The sequence below is a fragment of the Pelophylax lessonae genome (genome assembly GCF_965119305.1).
Source record: "Pelophylax lessonae genome assembly, chromosome: 8".
Classification (NCBI taxonomy): Eukaryota; Metazoa; Chordata; class Amphibia; order Anura; family Ranidae; genus Pelophylax; species Pelophylax lessonae.
The window spans coordinates 142,281,497-142,291,596 of NC_138775.1; positions in this window are offsets into that span (position 1 = coordinate 142,281,497).

Consider the following 10,100-nt stretch of genomic DNA (forward strand, 5'->3'; position numbering starts at 1 on the left):
TAAAGAGGACCTGTCACCAGAGTACTGTCACCTGCCCATCTGAGTACCTGTCACCTGCCCATCTGAGTACCTGTCACCTGCCCATCAGCGTACCCGAGTACCTTTTCCCTGCCCATCAGGGTACCCGAGTACCTGTTACCTACCCATCAGGGTACCCGAGTACCTGTCACCTACCCATCAGCATACCCGAGTACCTTCCACCTACCCATCAGAGTACCCGAGTACCTTCCAACTGCTCATCAGAGTACCTGACGCCTGAAGTACCTGAGTACTTGCCGCCTGCTCATCAGTACCCATCAGTACTCATTCAGTACCTATCAGTATCAGTACTGATCATCAGTACCCATCAGTAACACCTATCAGAATCAGTACTACTCATCAGTACCCATCAGTACCTATCACCTGCCTGTCACCTGCCCATCAGAGTACCCGAGTACCTGTCACCTGCCTATTGGAGTACCCGAGTACCTGCCACCTGCTCATCAGTACCTGTCACCTGCCTGTCACCTGCCCAGCAAAGTACCCGATTACCTGTCACCCTTCATACAGCCACCATGTCAAAGTCCAAAAGGGTTTTCTCTGCCGAAGAGGCCTGTGAAATAATATCCATGATGAGTGAGAGCAGCGGGGAGCTCTCACCTTCCGACGCTGAAACAATTTCTGAATCCGGTTCAGAATTTGAGCCCTTTGAAGGCTTTACATCCGGCACTGAATCGGAGGAGGAAGAAGTTCGGCCTAAAAGACGCCGCACTGAAAATCAGGCAGACACCAGCAGCGCCAATGGCCAATCGGCAAACGCCAACGGCACTGGACCCCAGGAGGAAATGCCTAGTACAAGCACTGGGATTTCACACCAGCCCCAAAGAAGAAGAGCCCAAATGCAGCTTCCGGATGCCTTGGCAAACCCATTGTGGCTGCCTTCTAGCTCTGGGTCAGCTACAATCCCCCCCTTCACAGCACAGCCAGGTTTGCAGGTCAACACCGAAAATTTTATTCTGATTGATTTTTTAAATTTATTTTTCCCTTTGGAGTTCCTTCAAAACATCGTGGACCAAACAAATCTTTTTGCCCAACAGTTTATGGAGAACAACCCCACCTCATATCATTCCCATCCTTTTGAATGGAGACCCCTAACAGTAGAAGAGTTCAAAGTGTTTTTGGGCCTTACAATCAATATGGGGGTTACAAAAAAAAATGAGCTGCACTCTTATTGGTCCACCAAACCCATCCACCACATGCCAATTTATTCTTCAGTCATGCCCAGGTCCCGCTATGATGCTATAATGCGCTTCCTGCATTTCAACGATAATTCCCAGTGCCCTCCCCGAGATGATCCCAATTACGATAAACTCTACAAAATTCGCCCCCTAATTGATTACTTTTCTAGACGGTTCCCCGAAGTCTATGTCCCTGACCAAAAGATCGCTGTGGACGAATCACTGGTCCACTTCACAGGCCGGCTGGCATTTAAGCAGTATATTCCCAGCAAGAGGGCTAGGTACGGCTTAAAACTAAACAAGCTCTGCAAAAGCAAAATGGGATATGTGTACGCCTTTCGCGTGTACGAAGGCAAAGACTCTGAGCTCCAGCCCCCTGAGTGCCCAACGTACATGGGAGTAAGTGGGAAGATTGTCTGGGACCTAGCCTTTCCATTGCTGCAAAAGGGGTACCATATTTATATGGACAACTATTATACCAGTTTGCCCCTTTTCCGCCACCTGTACCTGAAGAAAACCTTTGCCTGCGGTACAGTAAGAAAAAACCGGAAGGGCTTCCCGCAGAGTCTTATCACCACTCAATTACGAATTGGGGAATCCGCAAGCCTTAGGAACGAGGATGTAATGGCTTTGAAGTGGAGGGATAGTAAGGACGTTTACCTCATGTCCACCATCCACGATGACACCTCAGTGGAAATTCGAAGACGACGCGGTTCCGTTCAAAAGCCTGCTTGCATCCACGAGTACAATAAGTACATGGGGGGGGGGGGGTGGATTTAAACGATCAAATGCTGCAGCCCTATCTCCCGACACGAAAGACCCTCTTTTGGTACAAAAAGGTTGCAATGTACTTTTTCCATTTGGCCATGTACAATGCCTTTGTCACCTATAAAAAGTCCACAACAACACCAATCCCCTTCCTCCAGTTTATTGAAGACATTGCCACTGCCCTCATTTACCAGCAAGGATCCCCCCCAGAAATCATTCGTTCGGATTGTGTCAGCAGACTTCATGAGCGCCATTTCCCTTTCCATATCCCACCATCAGAAACCGGAAGAAGACGCCAAAAAAGGTGTCGGGTGTGTGGCAAAAGAGGAATTAGGAAAGACACCAGTTTCCATTGTACCGATTGTCCCTCCCAACCTGGCCTTTGCATTGGAGAATGCTTCAAAATATATCACACTGCCCTAAACTTTTAGCCCATATTTCACTGCTGAATATTTTCCTGCTGCCTCAACCAACCATATCACTGCCTTCCTTGTGAACCGACCCTGGCCTGTATATCAACTATGTCTCTGCCTGCCGTCTGCATTGTTTATCCGCCATGTTTCTGCCTTTCAAGTGAACTGACTCTGGACTGTTTATCGACGATGCCTCTGCCTGCCGTCTGCATTGTTTATCCGCCATGTTTCTGCCTTTCAAGTGAACTAACCCTGGACTGTTTATCGATTTTGCCTTAGCCTACCGTCTATTTCTGCCTTTTACCTGCACTGACCTCGGCCTGTTACGACCATGTTTTTTGCCTGCCACTTAGACTGATCCTTCGCCCTGCTACTGTAGTAGTGGGATTCAAAATGACACAGGGGTCTCACTTTTGTGAGGGGCTTCAGAATATAGTGTTCTGATATGAGAAAACCAGTTTTTGGATTTCTCTGGGTTTGTAAACTCAGAACAGGGTCTGGAGTCCGGAGGCTTCAAAGCGATTTGGGTGGGAGAAGCCTCTACCCCTGTCCCCATTCTTTCCCGACCGAGGCCCTAAGCTTGATGGTCCTGCCTGCTGCCTGGACCAATACTTTGGCTGTGCTGATCATATCCCTGCCTGCACTGACCCAGGACTTTTTATGGAACATGTGCCTGTTGCCTGGACCAATAATTGGGCTGTACTGACTATATCTCTGCCTGCTGCCTGTACTAATTATGGACAGTATTCCTGCCTGCTGCATGGACAATCCTATTTCTGCTACCTGGACCAATGCTTTGGCTGTGCTGACAATATCTGTGCCTGCTGCCTGTACTGACTATGGACAGTATTCCTGCCTGCTGCCTGGACAATCCTTTCACTGTCGCTGTCTACGTTCCTGCCTGCTGCCTGAACCACTGCACTGCTAAAACCACAGGTATTTTTTTGTTTATCCTTTGCTCAGCAGAATGTATTTTGGTATGTATTATGCTATGTGTTAGGGGCCTTCAACAATGTGATAGGTTGTCAGGAATTTATGTGTGTGATTTATGTCCCTAGCCACTTGCCAACCAGCCAATGTATATATACGTTCTCGGTTTAAACCTAAAAACCGGTGTTATGGCAGCAGATAGCTGCCATAACCCTGGTATTTTTTTAAACGGTGGACAGTTGGCTTTCCTATAAGGGTGGTCCCAGCGGCGGATTCGCCGCGGGATCACCCTTCCGGGATGGCGGAAGAGGTGACTCCCCCCACCCCCTCCCGCCGCGTCCCGGTCCTTTTCCCCGCTTACCGGACCCGCCGGCAGCGGGGAAAACGATCCGGTCCCGGATCCTCATGGACAGGATGTTGAGTGAGGGCAAGCTTGCCCTCACTCGACTCTATGGTCTTGGAGGACCGGAGCTACGGCAAACGTTGTTGCCTAGCAACCAGTTTAAAGGTCCCTTTTTTTTTTATTTTATTTTATTTATTTTTCTATCTTTTAGTGTACTTGTGAGATCTGAGGACTTTTTGACCCCAGATCTTACAAAAAAGAGGTCCTGTCGTGCCTATTTCTATTACAAGAAATGTTTACATTCCTTGTAATAGAAATAAAAATGATAAATTTTTTTTTTTTAAACGGTGTAAAAATAAAAAATAATAAATAAAATAAATAGTAAAAAAAAAAAAAAAAAAATTAAAGCACCCTGTCCCCGTTAGCTCGCGCGCAGAAGCGGACGCATACGTATGTAAACGGTGTTCAAACCACACATGTGAGGTTTTGCCGCGATCGTTAGAGCAAGAGCAATAATTTGAGCCCTAGACCTCCTCTGTAACTCTAAGATGGCAACCTGTAGACATTTTTAAAATGTCGCCTATGGGGATTTTTACTTCAATTAGTTTTTATTTGAGTTTTCACAAAAAAAGAAACAAGCATATAAAAAACAAAATAAGTTGACATAAAATAATAACAGAAAAGAAAGAGAGAAAAAAAAAAAAAAAAAAAAGAGAGATTATTGATATGATGTATTGATTTCAATACCTTATGACATTATATGTAGCAAGAACAGGAGACTAGTAAGTCCAATGCTATATACATTCAAGACCTAAGAGACTACTTAGGAAGTATATGCAAGATACATAGGAGGTACTTAAAAAAAAAAAAGCACCAAAAAAAAATAAAAATAAATATACCAGAAGAAGAATACCAGAAGAAGGAAGGAAGCACCACCACACTCCGAGTCGCGCCGTCCACCGGCCTCAATTTTTCCGTTAAACACCGTGGAAATAGGGGCTCTGTTGCCAGAGAAGCCAGGCTATGTGAAATTTATTACCTCGAGAAATTGAATAGGCATATGCCTTTTCTAAAGAATAGTGTTGGTTTACTAAGCCTATTGCCTCTATATGGGAGGGAGCTATAAGTTGTTTCCAACTTCTAGCGATTACCGTTTTGGCTGCTATCAATATGTGTATAAATACTGTTCTGATATCAAATGGTATGTTTTCAATACCCAAAAATAGTAGCGCTATTGCAGGTTCAGGTTTGATTAACATACCCGAGACCTCAGAAAGTATTTCAAAAATTTTCCTCCAAAAACTAATAAGGCCTTTACAGGACCAGAATATATGAAAAATTGTGCCAGTTTGATCACACTTACGCCAGCACAATGAGTCATATTTAGGGTATATTAAGGACAGGCTGTAAGGGGTCAGGTACCATCTAGTAATTATTTTCTGAAATTGTTCCCAGTGTGTTACGCATTGTGTAGCTTTGTAAGACGTTCGTATCGCCCATCTCCATTGCTCATTGGAGAAGGACAAACCGAGGTCTCTTTCCCATTTCATCATATAAGATGATTTAAAAAAGGTGAGTTTCTGCTGAAGTTGATTGTAAAACACCGATATCCCCTTAAGCTTAGGATTTGGATCTGTGAGATATTTCCAAAGTGGTTGGGGGATTTCAAGTTTAGGGGGTGGGTGTTTAGATATGAAGCTCACTATACTAATATAAACAAACACAACCTGGGGGGTGAGTGAAAATTCTCGTTGGAGGGCTGCAAAGGACTTAATAATATTGTTATGATATAATTGTGTTACTGTGTCAATACCTGCTACCACTAACTTGTTAATATGGACATTAGGAAGCAGGATGCGCATTGTCAATAGGGGAATGGGAACCGATATTTTGTTTGGCTGTGGTTGTAACTGTAGTTGAGCAACTAGATGACGCCAAGACTGTAAGGAGGCTCTTATTGTTAATGGAAGAGTCTTAATTGTTATAGGTTTCCACATGTCTGCCAAAAGTAATGTATATAAATCCTGTGAATTGGTTAGTGCGGCTTCAATCTGAGGCCACGGAAGAGATATTTTATGGGTTCTATGGGTAAACCAATACTGTAGAGGAGCCAGCCGGGATGCATGGTAATAGTCCTCAAGACTTGGTATTCCCAATCCACCAACTGATTTATGTCGTATCGTATGTAGATATGCACATCTTGCGCGTTTCCCCTGCCATACGAAGGTACGCAAAAGTTTGTTGAGCGAGTTAATATAATGTTTAGAAATATGGATCGGGAGAGCGCGAAAGATGTACAATATCTTGGGGAGGCACATCATTTTAAATGCAGCTATTCTTCCAGCCCATGATAGTTCCGTCTTCTTTAATTTATTAGTATCATTAGATATAGAGGTTATTAGTGATCGCAAATTAAGTGTCTGTAGCCCTGAAGTCGGGAATGTCAAGGTTATACCCAAATATTGCAAACCTTGGGGGGTCCATGTATATGGTAGATTTTGCTTAAGATGGTTAAGTACGTGGCCCTGTATACCCATATTAAGGATGACTGATTTATCAAAATTAACCTTATAGTAAGAGATGTTACTAAATGTCTGCAAGATATCATGAACGGCAGGTAAAGACACGATGGGGTTCGTCAGGCTCAAAATTATGTCATCCGCGAAAAGCGTGATGGTATGTTGTAGGTGCTGAATTTTAAAGCCAGAGACCCTAGAGTTTTGTCTTAATGTTTCCGCCAAGGGCTCGATCAATAAATTAAATATCAAAGGGGAAAGTGGGCAGCCCTGGCGCGTACCATTTAATATTGGAAAAGTTTTAGATAGAGTGCCCGCAGAGAGTACTCTAGCGGTTGGAGATGTGTATAAGCTCATGATAGCCGAAAAGATCGGTCCAGTGAAACCAAACCTATCCAATACTGCCCTCATATACCCCCAATGAACGCGATCAAACGCCTTCTCTGCATCTATAGATAAGAGCAGAGAAGGCGTTTTAGTGTGTTCTGCCTGATGGAGCAGGTTAATAACTCGCCTTGTAGCGTCGGGGGCCTGTCTCCCCTTGACGAACCCCATCTGGTCCTCTTTTATCAAAGTAGGCAGAATTAAAGCGATCCTATTAGCTATAAGTTTAGCATATACCTTAATATCACTATTCAGAAGAGATATCGGCCTATAGCTAGCAGGATCAGTAGGAGGTTTACCAACTTTAGGGATTGTAATTATATTAGCTTGTAACATTTCAGTGGGTAATATACCGAACTTAGCCGTATTTGAAAAGAGGTTCAACAGATGGGGTGCTAGTTGATCTTGCATGGACCTGAGATATTCATTTGTGAATCCATCAGGACCAGGAGACTTATTTAAGGGTATAGTTGCAAGTGTATCAGTCACTTCTTTAATAGTAAATGGTCTATTCAGTTGTGTTAATGTATCGATTGACAAAGACGGAAGATGAAGGTTGTGTAAAAACTCGCGAATGGATGCATCCGTCGGTTGGGGGGTATCTTTGTCTAGCTTAAGACTATATAGAGTGCTGTAGTAATCAGCGAACGCATCCGCTATCTCTTGTGGGTGTAGGTGTTTGCTGCCCGTATGTGGATGTACGATACTTCCAATCCTGGTTTTAACTCTCTTCGACTTAATCCTAGATGACAGAAATTTGCCTGCTTTATTATGTGCAGAGTAATACTGCATATGAAGATGTGCTAGCATGTTTTCATGACGTTCCAACAAAAGTCTTCTAAGATCAGCACGAAGGGAACCCAATTTAGAAACGTTAGATGGGGAAGGGGTCTTTTTATTTGCGGTGTCCAAAGCTTGGATGTCGCGAATAAGATCTTCCATTTTGCTATTAAACCTCCTCCTCAGCTTGACCCCTAGCTGAATGAGGAGTCCTCTCGCAAAGGCCTTGTGTGTAGTCCACAATATAACAGGGTCTATATCCGGTGTATTATTGAAAGAGAAGAATTCTTCTATCTGAGCTTTCAAAGTTTTAAGAGACTCAGGGTCTGATAAAATAGAATTGTTACATCGCCATAGAAACGTAGTAGGGGAGACAGAACGGTGAGACAACGACATGTGAATTGCGGCATGGTCTGACCATGTTATGGGAGAAATAGATGTATGAGTAACATGTGGTAATGTTTGCAAGTCAACCAAAAACATGTCAATTCTACTGTAGGAGTTATGGCTCACAGAAAAGTAGGAATAATCCCTCTCCTCTGCGTGCTGGTAACGCCATACATCATGGAGCCCCTCAGCATGGATGAATGCGGCCAAAGAAGGAGCCGAAGATCTTCCCTTAGATGAAGCATCCATACCGTGGTTTGCCACCATGTTAAAATCTCCACAAACAATTAGTCTTCCTGATTTAAGTTTATTAATTTTAACCCACAGTTTATGGAAAAACCTCAATTGGTGCGTATTGGGAGCATACACGTTTACTATGGTGTATAAACAATTATCAATATTGCAGTTGAGTATAATATAACGGCCTTCTGTATCCAATACCACCCTATTGGGGGTGAAGGATACTGAATCTCTAATTGCCAATAGAACTCCTCTTTTTTTTTCACCTGCTGAGGATTGAAAAATGTGCGGGTAGTCCTTGTGGGAGCATCTCGGGCTGTGGTCCAATTTAAAATGTGTCTCTTGAATAGCAAGGATATCTGCCCTATGTGAGCATGCTTCCTTCCACATGGAGTACCTCTTAACAGGGTGGTTCAACCCTCTGACATTCAAAGATAATAATTGTAGAGACATGATAGTGCAATCTGTTTTAGAACGATAGTTGTAGATATATATTTGGAAGAGTAATACCTTAAAAGTGTATTAGATTTGATAGCCACTGGGCAATGCCAAGTTGCCATTGAAATGGTTCGATCCACATAGGACAAGAGATAAGAAAAGAGATACCGTTCTTCCGATTCTACTTGCCAATCTGAAAGGTAGACCAGAGCGTGGTGGTGCTTCGTATCGATCATGGCACATAACTTCGTATAGTCATCGTAAACCTGTTCTACAAGAAAAAGCGAAAGCAAAAAGGAACAAAAGAAAAAAGGAAAAAAAAAAGAGAAAGAAAAAAAAAAGAAAAACCAACATGTAGGCATACAAACTATCGTACAGACTAACATTACATATATAAAAAAAAACAAGGCCCAAACAGGCCAAGTGCGCAGCTGTAGCTGCATCATCTGTGGGAGAAAAAAATAAGCACGATGTAGGGTGCTATTCAAAAAAGGAAAAAGAAAAATGCACGATGTAAGGTGCTATTCAATGACAGGTGTCTTCCTCCGTCGAGCTCATAGGAGAAAAAAAAAAAAAAGAATGGTAGTCCTCATTTATGACGTTGTATAGATCTGGAAGAACGATTGGCTACTTGCCAATCAGGTTGTAAATGTTGTGGTTTCTGATCGTTGCTATCTTCCAGCAGGTCGACCTTGTCTGGGAGGATGTTCCATTGGCGAAGACTTCTTAGCCCTTGTTCCTTAGTAGTGAACTGAAAAGTTGATCCTAAATGGGTCACACATAGCTTAGCCGGGTATTTCCACTTGTACAGTATTTTATTATCTCGAAGGGCTTTGGTAATTATATTGAGATTGCGTCTCAATTGGAGGGTATGCTGGGAGTAATCCGGAAGGATCTGTAGTGTCGCAGCTTGGTCAGGAAGATGATCTTTTTTCCTAAAGGTATCCATAATTTTTTCTTTCACTTGAAAAAAGTGAATTCTCACCAATACATCCCTGGGGATCTCTTGAGATAAAAAAGAGGGTTTCGGGATGCGGTGTATCCTATCTATGGTAAGATCTAGATCCGTAAGATCAGGCATGACTTTGGAGAAGAGGTCGTGTACAAACCCTGATAATTGAGACGTTGATATAGATTCAGGGATTCCCCTTATCTTGAGGTTATTTCGCCTCGACCTATCCTCCAAGTCAGCTATTTTGGTTTGCAGGCGCAGTATGTCTTCTTGTTGTGAAATGTGAGAGTCAATTAAAGTGTTATGGGACTCAACAATCTCTCCCATTTTGGTCTCAACTGCATCCACTCTATCTCCCATCTGGTGCAATTCTTTTTGGCAGTACTGAATTGATGTTAAGATGCTATTTTGCATAGATGAGTGAAATATTGATAACATTTCCTTCAATGTCGTATCTGATACTGGTTGACCCGTAGTTGGGAGATGTATGAAGGGATCTGGTTGTGGTGTAAGGACCCAGTCGCCCTGTGGTTTTGTAGTATTGCTGCACGTCTCCATAAATGAGTTGCTATATGGTTGGGTACCTTTAGTGAGAAGCTGGATATCTTCTTGTTGCGCTTCCTCTTCCCTCCTTGGCTTAGATTTTACAGGGCTCTGCATTGAGGGTGATGCAGGGGAAGAGTCTGTTGAACGTGCTACTCTCATAGGTGAGCTATCTGCCGACTGCTGGGC